The sequence below is a fragment of the Phyllostomus discolor genome, chromosome 6 (assembly GCF_004126475.2).
Source record: "Phyllostomus discolor isolate MPI-MPIP mPhyDis1 chromosome 6, mPhyDis1.pri.v3, whole genome shotgun sequence".
NCBI classification, from domain to species: domain Eukaryota; kingdom Metazoa; phylum Chordata; class Mammalia; order Chiroptera; family Phyllostomidae; genus Phyllostomus; species Phyllostomus discolor.
Genome location: NC_040908.2, coordinates 44,957,636 through 44,985,368, shown reverse-complemented (window position 1 = coordinate 44,985,368; position 27,733 = coordinate 44,957,636). Strand labels below are relative to the sequence as shown.

Below are 27,733 nucleotides of genomic sequence, written 5' to 3'. Positions count from 1 at the left end.
CTGGATGGAAGTAGAAAGAAAGTGCATTCATGGTAGAAGGCACCACATGGGCAAAAGTCTGGAGGCATAAAAGAATATCACATGCATAATTTTTGCTGACAGAGTTCAAATCGTTTAGGGGGACATGATGGAAAATGACCATGAAAAGGCCAATTGGCAAGAGATTATGAAGACTTTGCCTTACTCAATAGGTACATTGGAGGATAATAGGGTGTCTTACACATTTTTAAGCAAGAGACTATCATGTTTATTATTATATAATGATAACTCTGGGGAAGCCAGGGAGACTGGGTTGCAGAAGGAAGAGTCTGGCTACAGAGAAACCAGCCTGAAGCCTATTTTAACAGTTCATCTAAGCAAAACCAAAAATATGAATGAGACTACCTTATAGAATAAGTGGTACTTTAGACCCCATGGTACAGGTGAGAAAATCAAGGCACAGAGGAATAATTTGTCCAATGTCACATGGCTCATAAACAGGGAAGCCAAGATGTAAACCCAGGCAGTGGGACTGTAATGCTCCCTGCACATGTCACAACACTACCAGGCTGGCTCATGGGAAGTGAGGCAGGAGAGACACTTACGAGTCGAGGCAGCTAGAAAGCCTATAGCTTGAACTACAGGGTAGAGTAAAGAGGGCTCCCAGGAATCAGTACATGGATCACAAAGGAGAAGTAGGTCGGGTGAAATTCAGTCTCAGACATGGGGTCCAAAGGTCTGTGGGAGCCGGACCAAGACACCAGGGAGCTGTGAACCACGCCAAGACTGCACAGTCTTCAGGGGAGGTGGTGTGAGCTAGAAAAATCGACCCAGACGTGTCACCACTAAATACACACCATTCCACCCAAGACCCTCATCCCAAAGACAGAATCTGAGGCCATGAGAGGCAAGTCAGGGGGCCAGAGTCACATGCAAATTCCGGACTTGGGTGTATGTTGTGGAATAAGTTTCTTCACTTTCCAAACCAGAGTTTTTCACTTATAAATGGAGACCCTGAAACTTTATTTGCCACGTTGTTGTAGGGATTTTAATTAATATATACCTGAAGCACCTAACACATTGCTTTCCAAATGTAAGTGCCCAATAAATGGTCATAATTATTCCTACTATTGTCACCTACAGGATTTGTGCAAGGAGAAGCTACAGTGTAGAAGACGCTCCGGGCTGCTGCCCAGTTACTACTCTCTTGTCAGTTTTCTCATACAGTTCTCTTACCTACATGGAATTTTCACTAAGTTCCCAACCCAAGAAAAGAAGCTCTTTTGAGAAACATAAATTAGCATTCAAAAAAGAAAAGTTTTCTATTAACCAAAAGAAAACATAGAGAAAAGTTATGCATATGTACATGTAGTAAAATATAAAATATTGGATAAAAATAAATCTAGTCACATTTTCCTAGCATCTTCAATGGCTAGGGCGAATCTGAGGTGTAACTCAGATTCAAGGCCCTCAGCCACGGCCACCTTGCTCGGGCCTTTCATCGGGACAATAGTTGTGTTCACAGGGGGCACATCTCCCGAGAGGGATGGTCTTGAGAAGTCACAGGTGATTTTGATTTCTAAAAATCCTACAGAAAAGACCGACTTGGGAATACCATAGAAGCCTTAAATGCTGAAGGATATGTAACCCTTTATTTATCACTTTGTCATTCCTAACTCCTTCAGACATATTTTTCTTGGATTCAATCTGGTGACTAATAACATGGTTATTTAGTCAAAGACTGGCTTTGAAAAATTACAGTACAGAAGAATTTCTGGTAAAATGACTCCAATTCACATCACACACACACACACGCACACACAAACACGAATACCCTACATAAGCAAATATACTTCAGAGTGAAAAAGGACATTGCAAATAAATAAAATTTAGGGTTTTATCTGATTGCCTCCAAGACAGTATGTTCAGTGAGGATGTGAGTATAAGCAATGTGGAACAAGTAAAAAAAAAATAAAAATTCTTTTAAAAAGGAAGAAGCAGTGCCAACCTCCTCATCCCTCAGAAATTAGGAGGGATGTTTTAAGACAAAAATCTTTTCCCCCTCCCCACTAAAGGTTCTTGGCCTCTTTTGTTCTCTTCCCTGAACGAGGCTGCAGAGCATCAGATTCTGCTGGTTCTCTGTCCCTCCCGGCCCCTGCCCCACCGTGCTTATCTGAATATATAAGCCTGCCCTTTGCTCAGATTTATGGATCTGCCAGGGCCGTGTGTATTTACAGTGTTCTGACCTGGAGACTCCGGGCCGAAGGAGAAGAGGAGGAAACCGGGTCCGTTCCATAAACAGAGACAGATATGAGGGGGAGGTAAAAGGCTTTGCTAGCACTTAACATTTTTAACTATTTGGCCAAGCTTAAGAATCAGTGATTAGATTAGAGGAGAAGAAAAATGAGAGACATGGGTGCAGACTTGGCAGAGAGCAAACTGTGTTTTTACTTTCGTCTAGTTGCTCGGAGGTTCTAGGTTTGGGGGTGAGAGTGGGGTTAAGTTTAATGTGGAAGGTCCGGAAGAAAATTGGTAAGTCAGACACAGAGGGAGCTATAAAATGCTTTGGGAAGGCAGACGGTTTACAGAGAGGAGGATATAAACAACATTTAATAAGGTGGAAAATGTCTCCAACCTCAAGTTGAGCTCCTTGTATGAAGCAAGACTACTTGCATTTTTTAAACAGTAATCGGTTACAGAAGAGAAAATCTCCTGCTCCACGCTTAAATGAGAACATGCCGCCTCAGATTACTAAATCCCAATCAATTTTGAGCTGAAGTATTTTTCTCAGGGCCTGGTGGCCCACTCCAAAGCAATTCCATTTTCAAACAGGGTTGCTTGGTAAATGGGCCACCCCTAGGCAAAGAGATCAGTACATGCAGCAGTTCAAATGGAACGTGAAGAGCAATTAAGTCTTGAGCAGTGCTTGGCACCCATAAACCGAACTCCTCTCAGGGCTGCATCTGTGTGCTCGAGCAACATGCAGAAGCACAACTTCTGTTTGGGCTGATCTCAAATAATCTACTTGAGTTCATGGGAAAAGCTCTGACCTACCAATGGACTAAATTAGAAATAATCTAGTATCATGAGCAGAAGCTACACTATTCATTGTAGAGCTCAAAAGCAAAGCAACTGAGACACCATAGTAAGTGAATTGTCCACAAATCAATTTACATTGTGATAGAGCAAAGAGCTATGATGTACATTATATAAGCTGTGATTGCAGAGATTCTGAAATATCATCAAATTGTTTCTTTTAGCTCAATATAAGGCAATCATGTGCCCATGAAGTTACTTGTTAAATCATCTGCTATAATGATATTTGTTTGATTGGAACTTTTTGTTTTAACTAAGGTATATCCTGAATAATGAAGAATGTTATTATTACATTCCATTTTGCATGGGTTTGTGTGACTTGGGTTGAAGTATCACTAATAATCGCAAGAGAAAAGTGCTTAGTACTGTGTGTGGCACTTCATATAAAATATAAATACTTGTTATTAATATTACATTGTTATTAAAATCATTAGTTGGGAATCAAAAGTAAAATTAATTCTGTGACTGAACTTTGAAAAACTTTATAATACAAAATACATTTAAATGCATTTTCTTTTCCATCTATGTTTAACACTAAACATAAAATTCAAACCAGTAGAGCTAAAGAAGACATTGATTATTACATGGGTGCAAGCTGACTATACAACAGGAAAACCTTGGGCAAAAATGATGGGTGGGAAAGAGCTATCCTAATGAGGTTGCATTACTAACACAATATGATATAGATAACATTCTAGAAAACTAATTTTTTATTGCTCTCAGTTTTGAACTTTTCTCTAAAATAGCAAAACTTCTGCTTTGTAAATAATGCATGCTCAAAACAGATGCAACTGCATGAGGAGTATTTAGGAGGAATTTTGGGACTATTACATCACAGCTAAAATGCTTTCCTATGTCATTTCTGTTTCGATCCATTTGCCAGTGAAATAATTTTTTTCTCTAATATGGTGTGGATTGTAGCCACAGTGGGTTCAGATGTAACCATTTAGGAGCAGAGGCCTAGCTCAATGTGCCAGAAAAAAAAAAAAAACACGCACCACAAAGAACATTGAGATGAATGGCTCTATTTTATGAGCCATAAAAGTTTTATTCATCTTGACACTGAAACAGGTTTAGGCAGTGAGTTGACACGCCTTAAATAAATAAGTGGAATTAATTCCCTAGCCCTTGAAACAATAGCAGCATGCATGTAGCACGGAGAAATGCCCCATTGTTTCCTGTGGCTGCCTGATATTGATATTATTTGTGTTTTTCTGTGCTGCTGCCTCAGGGGCCTGGTTGATCCACTTCAGATTCATCCCCTGTTTTATTAGAGGTTGAAAAAGGTTCAAGACCTGTTTGTACCACAGCTCCCACCGACAGCTAAGGAACCAGTTTGGCGTCTGGTTTGTCTGTTGTTTTACTGCTGACCTTCAAATCAACTTTAACCCCTGACCTCTGGAGGCATCTATCATGACAAGAGGCTGTTTAACACAAATGGTGCCCATTTATAGGGGAAGAGACTCAGAAGATTTCCTTTTTTATGAAGAATTTAGTTTTTCACCCCTCTTTTCTCAGTCACCACAGGTGAAATCCCTCTTAGCAGCTGGCTTATGAAATAATGTGAAGGGAGGCCTTAATGAGCAGAAAGCACCCTCAGCTGGAGATAAATATATGCAAATGAGATGCACAAACAAAGGAGCCTGGACAGAGAAATATCTGCAATTCCAGCAAAATGCTGCCTGCAGCTTGAAGATGAACAGCTTTGATAAAATGGTAACAAAAAGCACCTTTTTATCCTCCAGCGTGTTTTACATTGCAATAGACCATTGTCACTGCAGCCCAGTGGAGCATGCCCCGGTTTTCTGCGCTGTTTCAGAAAACTGTTTAAACATTTGTTTTAAGGCATTCATGAAATATAATCAATGGACTGCTTCTGTGTTGTTGTTGTGATTTTTTTTCCCTGAGTGTGTTTTAGATGTTACTGGGGTTATTTTACCTGTTGGTCTTTTCATGGTTTAATGTTGCTGTCTCGCTGTGCTTATTTCACATTTTGGAGACTGTTTCTTTCATGGGCTAGGATGATTTTTTTTTTCATTTCAATGAAAAGAGGTTTCAAGTTAATAACTGGTAAGAACTAGCTTTGAGAAAGGCTCTGAACCAGCACAGAGAACAGCACCCAAACAACTAGTTTTAATGATGGTGTGCAGAGAGCTACAATCAAGTGCGTAGAGAGCTAATTCAGAGACAGACATGTAACATGCTGATTTTAATAAGCTTTAAAAAGCCAATCTCTAACTTTTAAAAGTCTCTTTTTAATTTAATTGTCCTTGGTTCATATGATGCCAACACAAACAAAACCATTAAAATGTTTTCAATATGTATCTGTAGTGTTTTTGATGGTGTCTTGAAATTAGCATTGTGTTGGTAAAATATGGATTTGATGAGCTTTAAAAATGGAAAAACTAAAATCATCAACCTGTGGGCAGGGGGAGGAACACTTTTGAAATTGTTTAATAATTCCTGAAAGGGAATTAAGCTCCAGCCCCAAGATCTTGCCAGAAACAGGCTGGACCAATGACACAAAAATTGCTGCATTCGAACCTATGTATTATGTTTAGATTCACAATCAAAGCAGTTAAGGCGAGAGGGGAAGCACTATACACAGCACATGTGTCAAATACCGTCACTGTAAAAGCCCAGCAATTTTTGGCTCTTTCATTGATAATACATACCATCCAGGCATTTTGCAGTAGAGATGTATGGGATCTCTGCATTTCCTTTACCTAAATTATTTCATCTTGCTAGCTTGGATTGGAGTGGAGACATTTCTTCTGAATACTGTGTAGCTTTCACATTTTATGTGCATTTCATCAGGCAAATGTCAAATTTGCTAATAACAAGAAAATCTCCTCATTTTTAATGCCACTCCTGTTGCATGACGGGGTGGGGTGCAGAAGGGGTTGGAGGAGGGAACATAAATGCATGGAGCAGCCCGGCCAAAGAGAAGAAGGAGAAAATGCTTATTTGGGTTTTAAAATGACACATGCTCGGTTATCCCAGTGTCTGCATTGGCGCGTCATTAAATTCAGAATTTCAGGAGTTAATAGAAACTTGGTTATATTAGGGATGCTTTTTCAAGCCCAGGTTTGAAGCAGCATAATTATGTTCAACTGCTGTTGTTTGAAAAGGGCAAACAGCATCTTAGGCACAGAACAATGAAATTACAGCTGAGATTTAGGTTAGCAAAAGCCGTCTTCTCTAGGCTTTTATGATTCATTATTTCCCATTAAATACAGTATTAGAAGTGTACACTAGATAGCTCATGGTTGCTGCTCTCGGAGCACATTATCTATATTACACAGGTCTGGGGAGCAGAATTAGAAAACTTTGGGGGAATGAGCAATATGTGTTTGCTGATAGAAGTACCATATGGCTCATCTTCTTCAATTGCTTTCATTGCGACTCTGATGCTAGAGAAATTAAAGTTTTATTTGATGTGGCACAGCTTAATGAACTGTCTTCTGTTAGGAAAATTGAATATGTTTCCTGTTATTTGAGCACAGAGCCTCCATGGTTTGGCTGATGAGGGATGCATTATGTATTGTTTATTTAGCATTTTGAAAACAAAAGCAAGATATTGAAGGTAAAATTGATTACTGCTGGATTGCATTATATAATCAAGTTTTCTCCCCTTAAATTTCCCTTTGCAATCCTTTGGTAATGTTTTAATATGAGATTGTTCCAGGGCTTTGTTTTTCCGAAGTGCACAGGGCTTGGCTTCTGTCACAATACCTTTATTTGTAAACAAGATGCATGAAACTCTAGACCAGCATTGTTACATTTATGGAGTTCGAAGAACGATGTTTGGGAGAATGAAAATAATTCAATTTGTATGAATCTAATGGCAAAACTTCCAGTGAGTCCCCAGTTGGCCTTGGGAGAATCTAACATTTGCTACTTCAAAAGGGGGATGTTATTTTCTTTTGTCTGAAACAGGCCACTTAAGAACCAGGGTGGGGCCATCAGGGAAGGAAGGGATTTTTAATATTTGGAAATACAAACCTCAAAATATCAAGTTTTAGATTTTTGAGTTTGTTCTTGGTGAATGAAAAACTGAACTCAGTTTGTGAATTTAAAAGATGAAGTGTATATTCCATGAGTCTAGGTTATTTATAGAATAAACAAGAAATAAAGAAAGAAAGAAAACGTATAACCAAAAATAGACTTACATGATGAGAAACCCGGGATTTCGATCCATATGAAGCTCTCCACCCCCTGAAGGATCTGCAAAGAAATACGTTTAGCATTTTGTTCAATTTCCCCATTTTTGTTCCCGATCTGATCAGGTTTTAGTAACATAAAATCTGAAAAATCTAAAAAGACTGAATGTAAAATTTTCTTCTAATCACTGCATTTCTTTCATTTTTCAGTGAGAAATGTTCCCCATATGTGCTGATATCTGAGGCTCACCCATCTTCAACAAGCAGCAAGGATAAAAAATAGTTAAAATGAATCAACATTTATCTGGATTATACAATCCTGACCTTAAAAAAAAAGTCATTTATCTTCTGTGTCCTGTGATGTTTTGAGGATTCTGGCAAATATGGCAGTTAAACAAACTTCTCTCACAATCTAAATACTGTCTGTTCAAGAGAGGCTTCCAATGTTTATAGGCCATAAGTAAAGAAGGAAAAAAATCTGGTATTTAACCAAGAATAGTGCTCTTGAAAATGTCTCTGAACAAAGTGTTTAAGCAAAACTTTGGCCACAGATATTCTCAATTCCTCATTCTTCCTCTGATTTTTTTTCCCCAAGGAGGCATTGTCATACACCATTCTTTCATTCTTTTTCTTGAAATTAACAAATTAATCTCAAAAAAATTAATGTCTGACCAGTGACCTGGTGATACCAACTTCCTTTAGACACAGCTGAAGAGAAAACATCACACATTATGAACCCCATCCTCTGCCAGGGGCCTTGGAGAAGAAACACCATTATGCATTGTTATCAGCGTGGTGTAATTTGACTGTTGACAAAGTATCCGTGGCAGTGAGAATGAGCGCAGTTAGAAGTGTGGCGGATTGTAATCAAGGAGATGCTTAGCTGTGCAACACTGCATCTTGAGCAGATTTGAATCAACATTGCCTTAAGGGGACACACACACACACACACACCAAAAGGAAAAAAATCCATTAATTTTTAGAAGGAAAATTAGAGTGGCACTTGACGAAGTGAAATTTGACATGCGTTAATTGCTCTGAGTTCTCCTAATTAGAGATTTTCAAATTCTTTTACTGTCGTCCCTGTGATGGCACCCTGTCTCCCTGGACAAACACTGAAATTGCAAATTCGTGTGATCAGGAAGTTTGGCAGAGAAGGAGTGGGCTCCATCCTCCAGCCCACTTTGAAAAGGTGAGCAGCCGGAGAGCAAAGCAGGATTTTCGGCTTTACCTTCACCACAGATAAAAAATGGGCTTGCTAACATAGTTTTATTATGAGACTGAATGTAAAGGAAGCAGGTGCTGATGCGTTTTTCTTAAACAGCTGGAAATGTTCCTTTGATACTCATGTCTCTGTTTCGTATGAAATATTTCAGATGAAAAAAAAAGCCAGTGAAATGCTCCATTACATACACATTCTCATATTTCTACTTATATTCTTCAGAAATTGGAGAGAGGTGGCTTTTTAAAGGCCATGTCACATTTTTCCCAGGTCTGACGTCTCAGGCAGCACCAACCACCCCCCACCCCCGTGCCCCTGCCTCACTGAGAGGGATCACAGTGCCATGTGGGGCCCAGGGTGGCACCACGTATGACACCATAATCATTTTGGTTTCCCTCTCTCAGCCCCTCTTGTCTAACCCTTGAACCTCTCTTAATTCATTAACATATTGAATTTTTTCAATTTTCCATTTTCTTGCAATAACAATATTAATTCTGGGGTGAAGGCTTGATTGGAGCTAAATTACTTGTTACCTGATGGCATTTATTTATGTGGCATTGAATTATAAAGCTTTGCTATTGTCATGCCTTGGGTGAATTGTTTATGACACCAGTAATAGGAGTAATTGTTATTGTTGAAATTACCTGTCAGCTACCCATAGCAGTGGCCCTTGTCCCACTGACAAATAGTGACAAGGGAGAGGTATCCTCCGTGCGTCCCCCTGATGGCTTCTCCTCTGATAATAAGAAGAGCAGGGCCTCTGATAATTTGCCTGTCACTGTTGAGTGCAGCTCAGAGCGAGTTGGCCAAATTGTTGTCATTCACTTTGACAAAGACAGCAAAATGCTCCTGTGCAGGAGGAGGATTATCAAAATAAATGAAATCGCTTACACCCCCTTTGTTTGTTTGGCTCCAGAAGTGCCTGGCTTTGTATGAGACTGTGAAATTGGGGGCCAGTCCCTCTGGTATGCCTCTGCCTATTCCAAGATGAGGATCCCAGGGAAGGAAAGACACCTCACTCGGCTCGCGATTTTGGGATTTGCTGTTAGCTATTAAACATTATATTCAGACATGAAGAGAAAGTCAGTAAAATTGTAAGGAGAAGTCTAAACACGTGGTTGAGTACATTAGTTTAAAGCACATGTAAAATTCACATCATTTTCTCTCCTGCCTTCTTTTTATCCCTTTTTTTCTTCTTTTGACCCATGCAGGCATTCAGATTCATTATGATTTTAAAAATGTACAAATTTAGTACTGCAACAACAATTTAAATAAAATTTTTAAAAAATGTACAAATTTCCCGGGGTTGCAATCAAGTTTTCTTTAAAAGTAGAAACCTGCACCTCTGACTCTTTAAGCTTTAAAAACATATACATACACACACACACACACACATACACACGCACATATATGTACATACATACTTTTTAAAAAGTATGTATATACATGTATATGTATTTGACTATATATTCACACACACACATATATATGGTCAATTTTGGGATTATTATTTCAAATGGGCAGTTCCTTTCTATAAATTACCTTGTATGTATATACCACATCCATGTGTAAAGAGATAAAGGAAACACAGTTCCAGGTATGAAGCATCAATGATCACAGGCGAACAGAGGAAGCAAAATGACTCTGTTAGTGCCAGAGCTCGAATATAAATATTTGCATTTTAAAACCCCTTGGCTTTAAAAAAAAAAAAAAAAAACCCTTGGCTGCAGCCTGTGAACCTGTCATAGAGGAGAGAAGGGGACAGGAGAGTGGAGGATAGTGTTCAGGAGTGTCCACATCTGAAAAATAAAATGGACTTTAAAGTGATCAAACCTTTGCTCTTATAAAATCCAAAATCATTCTCACCATTTCACAAAAGGCATCATTTCATGCTAGGAAGATTCTTATTTTTAAAGGGCCTGTGAGGTTATTCCTCATAGATCTTCTTGACAAATACTTGCTGTTATAAGAAGTTGAAGAGACAAGAAAAAAATAACTAGGATAAATGTAAAATATTGGCTCCTTATAGGATAGTAATCAGCTGTTTATTGGTCTCTACCAGACAAGTAATGACCAACCCGTGTTAAGTGCCAGCACCATTGCCTTGGGCCCTTTCCTCCTAACACCGGCCATTATCTGATTAGAGAACCTCCAAAGAAGTCACTATTGCATAATTTTATGGGTCTTAACAGTGCAGGTTGGCTGGCAGGGAAACTACCTAGGAGGGTTGATAAAGCAACAGTAAAACATGATTTTATTTACTCCACTTACACCTTGCTCTCCGAAAGAGTCCCTGAGTGTCTTAGGTGCTGGTGGCTGCAGAAGAAACCTAAAATCAGTTGAAAGAGGAATTGTGTGAGAGGCGGGGGAGGAAGAAGGGGAGAGACAGGAAAAGTAAAATTATCTGTCCCTTAAAGCTTTTCATGAGCTGCACAGTTTGAAGTAATTAACATCGTTGTAAGCATCTAGACCTTTTCATAGGTGTTTTGTATTTAAAGCTAGTAAATAAATTTTCAGCACTGCTAAAATCACACACGCAGTAACAGGGTGATGGGAATAAAATGAGTTTCTAATTCTTAATGATCCCAGAGTCTTCTTAAGGTGGCCACTCTGCTTAACCATGTTGAATGTCCCTGATTAACAAGTGGAAGGCAGTGACATAATTAAGAGGTTATCTGAGTAATAAAAATTCTCAAACCTGTCTTGGAATGTGATCCTTTTAACAGATAATTTTTAAGAATGTAGCATGTCCTGGCTTTCCCTGTTGAGACACACGTTAGTGATCCCAGGAGGGAAAATAAACATACGTTTTTTTAAATGAAGATATTTAAAATGTACCCCATATTTCAGTATGTTGCTGTAACCTGGTCTTTTTTATGTTCCCCCTATAAAACCTAAATTAAGCCTCTTAGGAGTGGTTTTGCTGTAGGTTTCATCTAAAAACATAATACATTTTAAACGGTTTCAGTGCTGGAGTGCACTTTAACATGCAGTCAGGAACGGCCCCTTTCTTCCCTCCTCTTCCAAGCAGCAGCTCTTGGAGAAGGATGAGCCTTCCTTGAAATTTAGCTTCATTGGAAATGTAAACTTTTAACAAATAATGATTGCTCGTATAGCTCTGTTGCTGAAGTGACTGGCAGCAAATCTTTCCTTTTTTCCCTCTCTCTCTCCTGTAACATTTTGAAACACCCATCAGTGTCAAAGGGAACTGTACACGTCTCTTTTGCTGCTCTAAATAAGGCTCAGCAATGTTGAGAAAAATGTCAGAAAAAGCTCGGTGGATTAAAGTAGCATTTCTGCACCATGTCACCAAGAGTGGCAGGGCCGACTGGTCTGTGTGCTTCTGAAAGATATTTTTCGTGACACGCTTACGCTATAAGCCCAATGAAATTTTATTTGGGAAGACTGAAAACTGTATCTGATGACATACAACAATCGGTTGTTTTTCTAAACCACATTCTTCCTTAATATGCCTTTGGTATGTATTTTTTAAAATCAGAAAAATGATACATGCACACATCTCCTTGTACAATGTTTCTCCGCCCGTGTGCAGCGTTAAAATACATTTTGGACTCTTACAATGCATTTTGCTTTTCTTTCTAAAATTCCTAGGGTGCTCCTTCAGTGAAAGCAGTAAAAATGCCGGGCTCTTACACATGCAAATTCACTGAACTAATCAGTCCTTTTTCTCCTTAAATAAAATGTGTACATATATCTGTGGTGATTTTCAGAAGAGTTCATTTGTAGATATATAAAAATAAAGCATTTACATTTCATTCATGTATTAAAAATAAATTACTGGTTTGAGGATTTTAGAGTGTTGTTATATTTTTCTAAAGAATATTCAATAATTGCAAGAGTATCATGGTAGCAAAATGTCCCATAGTAACATAAGTATGTAATTAAAACTTAGCAGTTAAAAAGTATCTTACAAATTCAATACTAGAAACCAGTGGACATAGCAAAATTTATTTTACAGAAACAAGGTAAATCTCAGCTGATTTGGAATATAAACTTTTTCAAAACAGGTTAAGAATGAATTTAGACAAATTTGTCTCTTAACCTTTAAAGATTTCCTGCCCGTTTCTGTATGTCTTTTATTACATTAATTTTTTATTTAAATTACACCATTAACTGGATATGAATTTATCAAGAATGCATGTATTGATTTATAAAACAGTACCATTAATTATTATAATAGCTAGATGTAGCTGATATTACAAAGCCATTTAAAGGTTTTTAATATAACTTGGACATACATAGATAGATAGACATTATGGACAAGACTACAATTTAAATTGGCTACCAGCAGTTAATGAAATCCTTGATTTATATTCTAGTTTAGAGATTGATTATATTGTTGCTTTGTGAAACTATTTATATTATGCCATTTTTCAAAAGATGTCTCAATAAAAAAAAGCTAAATAAAATATTCAGTCAATTTCCAAAGCAGATTTTGTTTTCTGTATTTTAAATGCTAGTGAGAATAATTGATTGTGTGTGTTCTGAGCTCTGTCATTTCCATCCCAGAGGTGGCTTTCCTGATGGGAGCCTCGTTTGCAATGCACACGTTCCCACACTCTTGATCCTGGCGGAAACAAACCCCTTCTCTTTATTTTGTTACCCGCCCCCCCCAACCCCCCAACAAACCCATGTATTTCACAAAACCCGCACATCAGGACACATAAGTCTTTTTGGCGTCTTTTATGTTATGCATTTTTTTTCTTAAGGTTGTGGAAAACTGGGACTTACCCCAAAGCCGCAAAACAGTCAATCTCGGAAGAGTATTTGGGTAAGAATGCAATCTGAAGAGGAAAAAAAAAAGAAAGATGAGGAAGAACATAAGCAAATAACAGTAACACTTTCAAATTACTTTTCAAATGGTAATTAGCCAACGAATAGATTGAAAGTTAAATTCTTTTCACATTGTACTTGGTTTGGGTCTCTTAGTCTCTTTATTTGTATCACTTTTCCTTGTCTGGCAACATATGTTACCGATTTATTATAGTATTTTTACTGTTAGCAGACAAATCTAAAGGCTAGCTGAGAAGGCTAGCTTCATCTGATGACTTTAACAACAACTGCCGGGCATCCTTGAGGGTGAGCCAATGGGCTCTTTTGAAGCTATAATACTATTAACCATTTTGATGCCAAAATATTTCTTATAGCTAAAGTTGATTCCGTCTTTTTGTGGGCGCTCCAGGTTTTACATATACAAACGTTAAATGTAAATGATTTGTTTTGTAAATATTTCAATAGCCTTCTAAGTAAGCACTTTCTTCCATGTGTCTTAAGTTCCCTAAAAGCCATATGAATGCTTTGGTTTCTTTATTTTCCCTCTCTTTTCCAGGACACTGAAATCTGGGCGCACATTTATAAGTAAACAGCTATCAAGCATCAAGTTAAGTTGTCACTTCACCCTCCCCCACGCCATTAATTTTCTGTTATGCTATTAAGAGAAACAAATATCCTTTAGAGTTTCAGTGATCACATATCTCTGATATATGTACAGCCCAGAAAAGTAAAGCACAAGAGAGACTCTTTTTGGCTAAGAATCTGAAATTACCTTCCAAATTAAAGATGCCATATCATGGTCACTTTAATGGATATGTGATACGAGGCAAGGTTTATGCCTTTTAAGGTGTACACATGAAATTTCTGTTTTGGAATTATATTTATTAACCAAAATTATTCATTTTAAAGTTGCCAACTAACTTTCATTTTTTGATCCTCTGTAATTTACTTCAGTCCAAATCATATAAATTTTTATAAACAATCTCTTTCTCCGTGTACATCTCCCATGTGGACAGAGTTCACTCACAGTTTCAGGTGCATTTTATAGAATGTATTTTGAGTATGCATGGGTTGAGAACTTAGAAACTAAATCTTAAATATTGGAAGCCACTATCTCTAGTCTACAAGGTCCGGCTCAGCAACTAAAATTTAACATCGTTTTTATATTAGAATTCAGCCAATAAAAAAACAGGACTGTGTGGGAGCCCTTAGGGTTCTGACTGCCAGAAAGTGAATTTTGAGGACCTGAAAGGGGCCTGCACCCCTGGGGCCCAGAAGGCCCGGAGACTACTGTGTGTCTGTCCAGTCACAGCTAGCGTGAAAGACTCTGCCTGCCAATCAGAGCGATGGCACCGCTCTCCAACGTATTTAAGAATGCCTCCTCTACTGGGTTGTAAGACATTTGCAGATAAAATTTCCCCTCGGAACAGGTGGTGAAATAACTTCCATCCATTGAACCATTCATCTAATTCTAATTTTTTTATTAAAAGTTCTCTGATCTTCATCGTTTATACCTGATATACTTTCTATCACTTTATTTTTAATATCAATTATGACCACATCATAATAACAATAGTCATAAGTAAAGTTTGTATTTATACATATATAGTTAGGCAGTTCCATCTTAGTCTAACTTAGGTTAGTATTTCAGTGGGCTAATTGTTTATATCTATTATCAGATGTTTACTGTATTTTTTCTTTTTTTTTTTTTTGCCCCCAAGAGGCATCTTAAGCTGACTAGGAGTAATTTTAGGCTAGAAGCAACTATGATCAAAATTATTTCAGCCTCAGAGAATGAGGCCAACTTTCTGAAGGCATAAATTCACAGTGATTCTAAAAATAATTAATAATTATAATTTCACAGCGATTCTACACTGTCTAAAAATAATAACGTAGGATTATGGGCACCCAGGTGACTCAGTACCGGTCCTGTTACTCCATGAATGAGCCTGTCCTAACTGCGCGGATGAAGACAACTTCATCTTAAATATCCATCCTCTCAGAGAAATGAACGGAGACGGCTACGGAGGCTCTTGAGTTTTTTCTTCAAAAAATTATATTCTTGAAACAAAATTGTATCTGCAGCCAAGCTTTAGCCCCATAATTAGAAACACGTCAACTGTGTACATGAGGCTCCAAGCTGCGTGACACTGGATGCTTAACTTGCCATTCCTCTAGACCAGGCCCTCTGTGCGCCCTGGGCTGTGGAACCCTGGATGGAGGGGATGACTGGACTGCCCCTTCTCCACTTCCCTCCACCGGCCCCGTCCACCCACCCTCCCACATTCTCCCTCTCCCCTCCACCCTAAAGCAGGTGCCTTTTAAAGGACTGAATTAAAAGGTACAGCTTCCTCAGGTCGCCTGGCCTTGGCTTTGTCATTGTCGTTTTGCAATAGATCCGAAGGGCCCCTTCCGGCAACTGGCCGGAGCCCAAGCTGAGACTCCCACTTGCCTGTTGTTCCCTCACCTCTACCCCGACCCCTGAGGGCCACCCCACTCCACCCCACGTTCTGTTTTGTCCATCACCTCGGTTCTTTTCCCCTGCTTCTGACCTGCACTTTTTCTGGATCAGACGCAGGCAGGTTGAGAGGTAATGAGAACCAGATGGACATAGCGCAGAAATTGCCCAAATGGGTATGAGAAATTGGGGAGCTGTCAGGCATGGAGAGAAGCTGGAATTTTTCAGCAATAAAATGGGATTTATCGCCACTCTACCACAGTCATTGCCGACAACCGTTTACCTTGACAGAAACCCCATTCCAATAGGCCACGCCGATGCAGATTCTTTTTTCCCAAAGAGTGATGATTGGTATTTGTTCTAAGGCTCAAATGGCCTGCACTAAAGGTGAAGCATTAGGCCAAAGTCCTGTATTCCCCACTGAGGCAAATGAACCTGCTAAAATAAGTTCCTTCCACAATGGCTGTGTAATTGAAACCAGAAAGTGAGAGAATTTGATAAATTGCTTGACCCTGAAGGAATGTTAAGGTCATAAATTTTCATTGCATTTTTTCTCCCTTTTTTTATTTTTATATATTGATTATATTTAGTATTTGCTTCAAAATTCAACAAGCTTACAGATCATCAGTTGTGGCCCCAGGGGAGAGCACAGTAAATCATCAATTAAGAGGGCAGGAGGCGCTCTCCCCTCATCTTCCAAAGAGGAATGGCAGCCCCTCAGTATTCCAAGGACAAGCATGGAGGTGTCTTACACCTCAGAATTATTCCAACTTAGCACACAATTTGTCCTGGCACGGACAAAGTAAAATCCACGGAAAGATTTTTCTCAGAAGGGCGCTGCAATGCTTCTATCATTGAAGAGTGATGAACTGTTAAGAAGCTGGTGATCCGTTAGCAGCAACCACACCCGCACACCCTTCTCCCCCGCAACTTCAAAATAAGAATAACTGTATTTTAGCTACAATTAATAATAATTATTATAATAAGGTGATCTTCCTTTCCAGGTAAATTGAAAGTGTGCCTGCGTGCGTCTGCTCAAAAGCACACGTGCCCCCGAATGTTGGTTTTGGCAAGTCCGCTTTGAAATTTTTCAAACTTACTTACTTAAAATCTGGATTATCTTAATGTGGAAATAAAACATAGGTCATAAAACCAGTCCAAGCCACATATTACATAATGTAAAATGGACTAAAATACTAAAGTCATCACATGGTAGCAAATTTCTACACATCTTGCTTTAGGGTTTTTACTTGTTTTTCTAAAATGTGTATGAACTAAGCTCATAAGCTTGCCAGCATTTTAACTTAGCTGCATTTTTTACCAAAATCATTTGTAGTGATATATTATGAAGAATACACACACACACACACACACACACACACACACATGTGTGTGTGTGTATGTGTGTTCTCTCAACTTGAAACAGGTTAAATAATTTCTTGAGAGCCAAAACTTTTTGTCCTTGATCATTTCAAAGAACAACATGTGCCCTTTGTATTTGTGTGTTTGGCTTGTTCTCATTGTTAAATAAATAAGATCAGAAGTATTTGATTGGTAGTGCATAACCTTAATGTTCAGAGTTTTCAGAATTTAAGAGACATAAAATGAGGTCTTGGGCAAAATTTCCGACTGACCATTGGACAATTTCTCTAAATTAGGAAAGATTCATACCGATTTATTTTCAATGATTGTCAGTTTATAGGTTGAAACCAATTCTACCTCTAGGATATATACATATTAAATAGATGTATACAGTTTTTTCCTTTAAAACCATCTAAGCTATGTAAGAAAAAGATAACATGCTACATTTGATAAAATATTATCACTGGGGGTGAGTCTAGTCCTATATCCTACTTTCTTTTGATCAAAAGTAATTAATGACCAATGTTCATTAAAGACTATTTCAATCTTAAAAAAAAAGAATGTTTTTACAAGTGAAACAATGGGAAAGAGTGTCCATAAAAGAAACAAGTTTGAAATCTTTATTGTTCCAAAAGACAAAAGTCAGATAACTTGTGAGCGACACAGAATAGTAAGGAGTAAATAGTACCAGGACTATTGGAAATCTTGGAATCTGGCAGCAAAGTACAGGGGAAGATGATAATCTTCATATGTTAATGCTTATCTGTGAATAAAAACTCTAATAAGAATTCAACAAAAATATGTCTTCATCTTACAGAGGGAGATCATAGTATACATATGATCTACTTTTAATCTGACAGTTTTGTCAGTGTTAAAAATGTGACTTCCTCCCTCTGTACTTAGAAATTTGTTGTGAGGCTGTTTCAAAAAAAAATAAAAAAATAAATATATGCATATGTATATATACATATATAAGTATAAATAAAATATGAAGAGAAAATGGCTTCAATCACTAATATTTTTGCAAACTAATGTTCAGCTGATGCAACTCGATTTTATTTTGCATCACATTAGTGTCATAATGGTAATGACTAGCCTTTATTCACTAACAGTTTGAGTCAGCACTTTGAGACATTTTCGAATTAGGTCATAGTGCACATTTGTGCCTGATACAAAGGTTGATTAAGAGGGCTGCACAATTTTAAAGTGATGTGGTGTGAGTTGAATTAAGTTCTCTCTGATAGTTACGGGAAATGTGAGCCACCATAACTAAGCAGAAATAATGTATGGGCTACCAGGGGAGAATATATTTCCATAGAGTGCTTGAAGTCATACTCATTTACAATTGCACAAAGTCCTCTGTCTGTTATGGAAGGATTCTATCGCAGGGCCTAGAAACAAGCCATGAATTATAATCAGGACAGTGGAGGCTTCGTCCCCAGTCTTGCGTCAGTGAAAGTCCGTTTTTGCCTTTATGTCCCTTTTAATCGTCTCAATAAAGACTTTTTCCCTTCTAGACAGTCTACTGCTTTTCGGAAGTCAAAATGATCCTGTGTCACAACCAAACCATTTACCATAATGTAACGATTCTGAGGCCAAGCTGAATTGCTATGCAAGCTAGACCTGAGGTGGGAGGGGGTGCGGAGAAAAGGTCTAAGATCTACTTAAAGAAATATTGTTGTGGCAAATCCACAATCATATCAAAATTTGAAGGCGTAGGATTTCCTTTAACTTGGCCCTTCAAAGGGATTGTAAATGACTCTGGAAAGGCCGAGTACCTTTCAGTTGGGCTTAGGGAGTACAAAAATAAAAGCTGAAACTCCCAATTGTTTGTTTGTTCAAAAAAGGCAAAGATAGCTGTTACTACTAGCATTGTATTCACTTCACATTATTCTCTCTATAGCATAAAGAAGCTGTAGAAGATTTTATATATTTTCTTTATTTTTTTAATTGCGCAAGTGGCCTTAGAAGCCTAAGAACCTGGAGAAAAACTGAACTGGTAAACAGCATCAAACCGAAAGGAAAGCTCCTTGGCTTAGCAAGCTTTGGCCTGAAAACGCAAAAGGAGTTCTACAGTTTCTCTTGCACATACCCCTTATTTTCTCTGCATTGTGAAATAATTTGCATGATTTCCTGTGTTTGATGTGTTTTTTCAAGCTTCAGCTTCCCACACAGGCTTTTCTTTACCTCTGGACCCAGTCCTTGCCCCTAGGCCGGAGCAATGTGCACTGCCCTGCCCCTTTCAGGGGATGAACTACTCAGTTCATTCTCGGTTTCTTTCAGTTTTCACCTGAGCATCCACAGAAGTTTGGACTGAACTTGTTTTCTTGGGTTAGAATGACTACATGAAGTAAGAGGAAGGACTCCACTAAAAAGAGAAGAAAAAGTATGCTTGTTGATTTTTTAAAAAATAAATGCACCTATTTGGAGCATGAAGTTGTAATAGCCAGAGTCATTCTCATTATTTATAAATGTGCTTGTATTCCAGTTTTCTTAATGAAATCTCATTAAGATTTTCACAAGAATGAAAGAAAAACAGCCTTCATGTCTTGGAAGAAATATACACACAAACTTCGGAAGGAAGGAAGGAAAGAAGGGGGGGAAATAGAAATTGTAGGAAGAAGAAGCAAGATTGATTTCAGCTCTCCCGCTCTGTCCCAGTGAAGTTGCCCATGAGGCCCCCATCCCTGTTCACTGACGCCTGTCCTTCAGCTGTGAAAGGCCGCAACCCATGAAAGTAATACATAAACTTGGCTGCCTTCAACTTTGCTGTCATTGCGTTCTTGTTACAGCACATAACCGATATGTTTAATCAGCCCTAACGTGCATTTGGATAACCTCTTGTTCCTCCTGAGCTGCAGAACTTGCTCTGCCCAGACTGGAGTATTTATCACACAAATCAAGGTCATGGATATCTTCAAATGGAACATCCTGTGACCCAGATTAAAACACAAATATTCCTGGACTCATAGTCTGTCAATTAATACCCAAAGCGATGGTGACACTAAGTCCCAAGCACATACATTTTCATTGGAACACACCCCGGGTGTGTGCAATCACTTAATTTACATTTTCAAAAGGTCATTTGTGATGCTGGCTGGAATGGATCATACGTTTGACTTGTTTTGAAGTAGGTTAGTTTGCCCAGCTAGGGAGGTGTACCTTTCTAACACAATGACATGACAATGGATGACATAAATCTGAATCAGCCATAATACCACAATGAATAGGTAAAGTTGTTTTTGCTATTTTATTAAGTGGTTAAAGATATACTTGAGTTTCTCCAATAGATTAATTTAGTACATGGGAATAGCATATAGTCAGCAATGTTTATTTATTAAGAGTGGGTTTTTTATTATCATTTTGCCGAATGGATACAACATTACAGGGGTTAAATATGACTTTTGATGATCTGACATGCAGTGACTAAGTAAGGTTAATCCTCATTTTATATGCTAATAGGATATTTATAATCTCTACAGCATATCCAATTTAACGATTCTATTCTCTGTTGTTCAGAAAGTATTTCTTATTAGTGAAAGAGAATATCCTTACATTCACTACAGATGCTTAGTTTAATTGGGCTTGAGTGCATTGTGTATAATTAGTCCACTTCTCTAATATTTCATCTATAATTACACAATGAACAATGTGCTTAAATTTCACAAAATTAGTGAGTTCAAAAGAAAGGCTTGAAAAAAATGAGCATTCCATTTTCAAGCTTTTCAAGCCTTACCAAGTGCCTAATGAAAATGTGGCTCAGATCAGTGTGAGCTCCTTGAATGGCAAATAGATGCCCAAAGGCTCTGAGGTTGAAAGCAGATACAATGTTCCCCTCTAGTCCCACTCATGCCACCCAATGACTGTGTGAGTGGCAGCGCCATTTGGACCAGGCCCAGCCGTCACTGGAAAAACAGGAAGAAAGTCCCCACATGTTATATTCCCAAGGTCCTTGCAAATGTCAACCTTCAAGATGGTATTTTGAAAGGCAAAGTGCTTGGTTTGGGGTTTGGGTGTTTTTCTTCCCCAGCAGTTAGAACTCCTTCGGGCAAACTCATTCCAGACAGCAGCCTATGAAGTTTTATCATGGAATCCAACTTTTAGATTTGTTAGGGAATGTGACTAAACACAGAAAGGGGATAGGGGAGAGAAAGGTAGCTTGCTTTATGAGTTTGCAGATTTCTCTATTGAAAAAAGTTAGTGGATCTCTGAGTGTGCAAGTGTGTACTGCCCATCTGAGTTCAGATGAGGCTGTTTTTACACTAGCAGGATAGTTACTGGAAGAATTTTTTTAAAAAGAGACTTCAAGGACAAAATAGAACAGATTATGGAGTTTTGGGAGAGCATTTCCAAGGTGCATAGGGAGGCTTTATGTTTAGTGCTATCCCACTCAGGGGGGTTAGCCAAGGTCAATAGCATGTCCGCATGGTCCTCCTAATGTGCCTTCCTTTGTACCTCTAAAGTACTCACCCTGTAAGGCCCTTGGATGGTTCTCACTTCCTTATTTTGCCTTCCAATCTGTTTGTTCCCCTTCTGCTGAAGAGAGTATCAATTGCCAACGTGACCAATGTGAGTTAATAGCTTACCCACTGGCCAATGGACAATAAAGACCCTCCACCAAAGACTTCAAACAGAATCTTACTTTTTTAAAAAAAATTTATTTATTTATTTTTAGAGAGAGGGGAAGGGAGGGAGAAAGAGAAGGAAAGAAACAATAATGTGTGGTTGCCTCTTACGTGCCCCATTCTGGGGACCTGGTCCCCGACCCAGGCACATGCCCTGACTGGGAATCTAACTGGCAACCCTTTTCCTCACAGTCTGGTGCTCAATCCACTGTGCCACACCAACCAGGGCAGAAGCTCTTACCTTTTGAACCAACAACCTGCTGGTGAAAAAGTACTTGGTTGCTATATTAGTCAGGCTTCTGTCATATAGATAGAATTAACACCAGGCAGTTCAATAGAAGGATATAAACTAGGGAACTAGATACAAAGGTGTTGGAAGAACTGAAAGGCCAAGGGAAGACCAACCAGGAGTTTGGCAACAGCAGAAGGCCACTGCCATCCCCAGACTGAAGGATCAAAGGGAGGGGGGCAGGTTCTGGGACCTTAGACGAGATGCAGCCAAGACTTCAACCAGCTTTGAAGCAGGTTGAGGGTTGCTGGGAGGGAATATCCCAGCCTCTCCCCTCCTATCCACTCAGTGTCTCCCTTTGCAGAACATTTGTGGAATCCAGATGGCAATGCACTTCACAGGCTTAGACCCCCTAGAATATGAAAAAGCACATACATGAAAAAGTGCAGGAATGCATGTAAGAGCAAACAGATAAATAACCAAGCAAGGCTCCTTCTCAACAAACAGCCTTAAGACTTTTGTGTGAAGATAAAATTCGAAACAAATTCCTTTGTGAATACAGTAGAAAGAAACAAATGTTTATTTTGTTTTCAAATTCCTAAGTCACTACACCTAGAAGCACCAACTAGGAAAATGGCAGTCACGTTGAAGATAAACATTGAGTAATATAGTTTAGCCATGTGGATGAAAAAGGGATACAGTCCTGGCTGGTGTGCTCAGTGGGTTGAGCGCCTGTCTATGAACCAAAGTGTCACTGTTCAATTCCCAGTCAGGGCACACGCCTGGGTTGCAGGCCAGGTCCCCAGTAGGGGGCATGCGAGAGGCAGCCATGCATTGATGCTTTTCTCCCTCTCTTTCTCCTTCCCTTCTTCTCTCTCTGAAAATAAATAAAATCTTAAAAATGTAAATAAAATCTTTTTTTAAAAAAAAAAGATACAAGTACTTCAAACATTGAGGCCACCCTCAGCACCAGACCCTTGAATGTGTGTCATTTTCTACCCCCGTGTGGTCCAAAGGCAGCAGAGTGAGGCACAAACAGGAGGTCAACCTTGTCTTCAATTTTCTGGTTTCCACAGATTTTGTACAACCCAAACTTTACTTGAACAAAGATAGAAGGTTTTGTTCAGGATGCAATCGGGAAAATAGAATCAGCACCAGGCGTTCAAGAGGAAAAGGACTGTCTGTACCCCACACCCTCTTTGCACTGTGCCGCTGTTCCACAGCCAGACCAACTATTTAAAACTATTCCTTCTATTGTCTCATATTCCTTCAACTATGTGTCCTAGACGCCAGCTAACCCTAACGGGGTTTGCTGTTGGGGCTCAGGAGCAACTCCACCTTGCAACCTAGACACTGGTGCATTTTTGGCAGCTTAACATTGCATCTTCCTCCTCCTCTCTTTTTCAGCCACATCATTTGTCCATTAAAATGTATGATGCAGCTGAACAAGATTTGCATTGGCTCCTACAAAATGAAGATTTCATAAGTTGGCGTTTTTTGTTCCTCCTGACCAGAATCCATATTACTTTGAAAGGGAAAGGCCAAAGGGAAATTATTGCTATTTTAGACAGCAGCATAAATTTTCTTCCTATTTTTAACCTGGCTTTTAATTTAATAAGTTTTATGACCCTTATATTAAGTACATATGTTTTACAAGACATTGTGTCCCTTGAGTCACCCTGAATTTGCTCTACTGTACAGAGTTAAATGAATGAATACTGTGTTTCTGATTTCATATCGCCCTGCATTTGATCCTTACCATAGGCTGGATAAGCCTTCCCAAAAACAGAGGGCAGCAAGACAAACCAAAGGCCATCTACAGGCTACCACAGGCTGCTTTAAATGTAATGAATGAAAATGTGTCTCTCTAAAGTATTTTACACCTCAGATTTCTGTCCCCCTGGTATTTGTAATAAGAAATTAGGGACACACAAAATATGGGAAACAGTCTCTAGTCTTCAGACTTGGCAACCAAGCAACCAAACACACCTTTGTGTGTTTGTTCCATGGGTCAAAGCAAAGGCGTGTTCTCTTCAAATTAAAGCTTTAAAACTAAAGACAACCATCTCTCTTTGGTCATCCAAAGTGATAATAATTTTCTTGTGCGAGATGTTCTATTATCATGTGTTCATGGTCCTTTGAAAATTAGTTTACTGCTATGTTTATGTTTTCAAACATAAAGGGGGTCTCACCAAAGACAGAACAATTATTTGAATCATAACTCTATGTTTATTTTAAAAGAAACTTTTGAATGTACAGCACCTGGAGAAAATCACCTATAATGTTAGTGTAGAGGTAGGTTTAGTAGTTAGTAGTTAGTTGATGAGGAGGTAGGTTTTCCTGACTGTTCATGGGACAGGACAGAAGCTGTGGGGGCAGAGGTGTGGGTAGACTCAAAGTTGCCTGCGTAAATAGTGCAAAAACGCAACAGCCTTGCACTGGTGGCAAAACTTGGTTTTTAATGATTAGGATGTAGCAGATTCTTTCCTCCTACCAGAGTGCAGGTGCTATCGATTATCTCAATATTCAACTAGAAAAATCTCTTTAATGTAATAAGATTTTATTTTGAAATATGCTTTATGAGTATTTTGCTTCATTTCTGATTTTAAAATGATTTCCCTATGTATGCCAAAGTTTAGTAAATCCAAGTGCATTTTAGATCAGTGGATTAAGGGTGGAACAAGATGGCAAAATTAGTCTTTACACCACAATTTCAGATTATATGCCAGACTATATAACTGAATACACACAACTTTACTAATATATCAAATCCAATTCAAAAAGACATTAATTTCTTCTCTATTCATTTTGTTTGCTTTTGTCCCACTTCAGTGACTTTGAAGGATCTGATCTTAAAATATAACTGGTTATTCAGTAGAACTTCCCTCAAAGATCTGCATAAGAACTGGTGTATATTTCACAACCACATAAAGGCTCAAAAATTGTTATGGTACCTTGTGATTTTATTGTTAGGAGAAACCATCCATTCTTTTCAAAGGAAAGAATCTTAGCCTTTCTACATTTCACCTAAAAACTGAATGGCCAAAATATTAGACCTGTTTGAAATACATTTAAATATTTGGCACCTTGTAAGTTGCCATTTAGAAGATCTTTTTTGTTCTGACTTTAGAAAAAATTGCACAGGTCTCTAATATCTAGAAATTCTTGGTCAGTCCAACTGTCAAAGTTATGGCCACATTGCTGAGAAACACAGGTTAGGATGGAATGTTGGCATTAGGCTCCAGGAAAACAAGGGCTGGCCATTTTAGCCTGTCACAGGGAACTCCTGGTCACCTCCCAAGGGGCAAATTGATGTCAAGTTCTGCTGTCTGTCAGGATTAAGTGCCTGTTTGCTTTTTCACTAACACATGGTTTGAGAACAAAGCAGCTCAAATCTCCCCAGTCCCTAACAAAGCATCTCAAATTGCTGAGCAAAATTCCTTAATCCCCCATCTTAATCTGAAAACATCAGCAGTGCTTGGTAGGACGTTGTGGTACCTTCTTGCACTGCTCTCCACTCCACCCACCCCGTCTCCTCCTTCCTGACCACCTGCCCTCCACACTACAATTCACATGAGCCATCAGCTCCCCCTGTGAATGACTCTTCCCTAGAATATTACCAAGTAGAAAACCCAGGTGACCAGGTCCCAGATCCTGTTGTATCTAGTCATTTTCATTCTTTATCTACTTGATTTTGAAGAGTAAAGAGGAAAAAGAAAGATAATGACAGAGGAAATAATCACCTTCACATAAACTTGAAGGTTATATGTGTACAAATAGTATCATTCAAGGGCAGAATTTAACTGCTTGTTTGCAGTATTTGTCAACTCTCTGTCAGAGCCAAATGGATATGGGGTTTACACACAAATTTAGAATACTTTTACTAAGGTAAGAGAATGAAGTAAAACTAACGTCAATGACTGGTTTGAAACAATCTTTGTGAACATGTGGCAAAAGAATCAGCAGTTGGCAAATACTGTTTTATTATTTGCATATGTTCATTACATGCTAAGGATCAAGGCTTTATCCATCGACCCAAGTTGAAAGTCTCCAACCTTTTGCTTTCTTAATTTGCAAAGTGTTGAAGCCTGCAAGCTGAATTACATAAAACTTCACTTTCTCTGAAAAAAAATTTCTTGATTTCAACACCTTGTTTTTGCTATCTTTCCTTACAGATTTTCACAAAAAAAATACAATTGGTAGATTTGTGTTGGGGAGATAGTTTTGGGCAGCTGCCAAAATCAGTTTTGCTCTTTGGGAAGCTGAAACCATGGTAGTTCCTTTTTATTTTCTATTTTTCTTTAAGAAAGCTGAACAAGTTTCACCATAGAAAATAAATTTAAAATAAATCTGAAAGCTGCACTCCTTCAACCAAAAATTTCATTCAATTGAATACCCAGTTAAGACAGACCCAGAGGTAGAAGAAGGCTCTCACTCTCTGTTCCTATTAGCACAATGTCCTCGCTAAAACAAGAGAAGTGACTAAAACCTTTTTCCCTAGTAATCTTGGACTCTGTTGCAGTATGTGTTTCTTGAGGAAAATGGTAAGACAACTTCATAGAGGAAGTAAAAAATAGGGAAGCTAACACTTCCCACCAGCCTGAGCACCTATGAAAAGAGCAGCTGCACCATATATTGAATAGTGTCACTCCCCCCGTTTTTCTTCCTGGCAGTGTTACTTTCTACATGGTTGGGTGAAGGAGAAGAGCAAAATCAGAAGAGAGATGCATGCAAATATCTTAATTTCAGTTCAAGCTTTCATTCCCAGCTGTCCCTTTGAGGTGCTAACTTCTCTTAGAAAAAAGAAAGTAATTGTAATTCAGATACAAAATATCACATTTTTCTCAGTAAATTCATTTATTCCTGTAAAATACACATTTTAATAGCAGAAAAAGCCCACTTCCCAATTTGGAAATGATTATCCTTTACAAATGTCAGTTTTTTAAGTTCATAACTTTTAATATGAATAAAAAGAAAATTGGGGCAGTTGCTGCAGCTTCAATTCCGTAAATCCTCAAACAGGAACCTTCCCTCCTCAACTCCAAGGTTGGAGGCAATGACCTTTGATGAACTAATAGAGCAGTAATCCCAGAAAAGCTTGATAGTACAGTTCATGAGTAAGAGCATGGACTATAGCCTGACAATCTGTGTTTGAGTCCCAGTTCTTCTCTTCTTTAGCTGTGTGACTTTGGGAAAGTTATATAACCTCTCTGTGCCTCAATGTTTCCTGCAAAATTAGACTAATGGTTATATCCAACTCATATGAATTTTGAGTTAATACTTGTGCAATTCAGCACTGCCTGCTAAGAAATGTTTGACTTTCAAACAACTTACACCTATCCACGTTAGTTTGAAAACAAGATCTTTCTTCTACTCTATTCAAAGAAAACCATGTTACATTTTAAGGTGACAGCACGGGGTGGGGGAATAAAATGGCAAGAAGGATTTTTCTACTCAAAATAGGGAGAATATGCAAAGCAAAATACATAAAAACATATATTTAAGGGTTCAAAGAATTTATAAGATGATGTGTTTCAGGTCTTAATAGCCTACCTTAGTCATAACCAATAGTTCTTTGAGAACTTTTGATTATTTTAGGCACGTTATTTTGTTAAATAAGCTGTTGAATATTTAGGCTAGATGTACCTTGGCAAATATTTATTACTAAAAGTTGGACTTCAGCAAATAAATGCCATATTTTTGGAACATCTTAAAAACCTGAATTGAGATCCCAAAACAAATATTTTAGCAGTTTTTTTTAATAGGGATATGTGCCTGGATGAATGTTTTTGCAAAGATTTTTGC

General features: G+C 38.4%; 1 long non-coding RNA gene across 4 annotated transcripts; it reads right to left on the bottom strand.

Moving 5' to 3' along the window:
- Nucleotides 1-1,966: 1,966 nt before the first annotated feature.
- LOC114500125 lies at nt 1,967-15,113 on the bottom strand. Of its 4 annotated transcripts, none has more exons than XR_004903711.1 (3): nt 13,213-15,113; nt 10,327-10,789; nt 1,967-7,302 (listed from the first exon to the last, which is right to left on the bottom strand). It is a non-coding gene; the product is annotated as an uncharacterized LOC114500125 (long non-coding RNA). The 4 variants fall into 4 exon arrangements; XR_003684830.2 differs by having other exon boundaries at nt 10,732-10,789; nt 13,213-15,108; XR_004903710.1 differs by lacking the exon at nt 1,967-7,302 and having other exon boundaries at nt 10,173-10,420; nt 10,732-10,789; nt 13,213-15,108.
- Between the last annotated feature and the right edge of the window lie 12,620 nt (nt 15,114-27,733).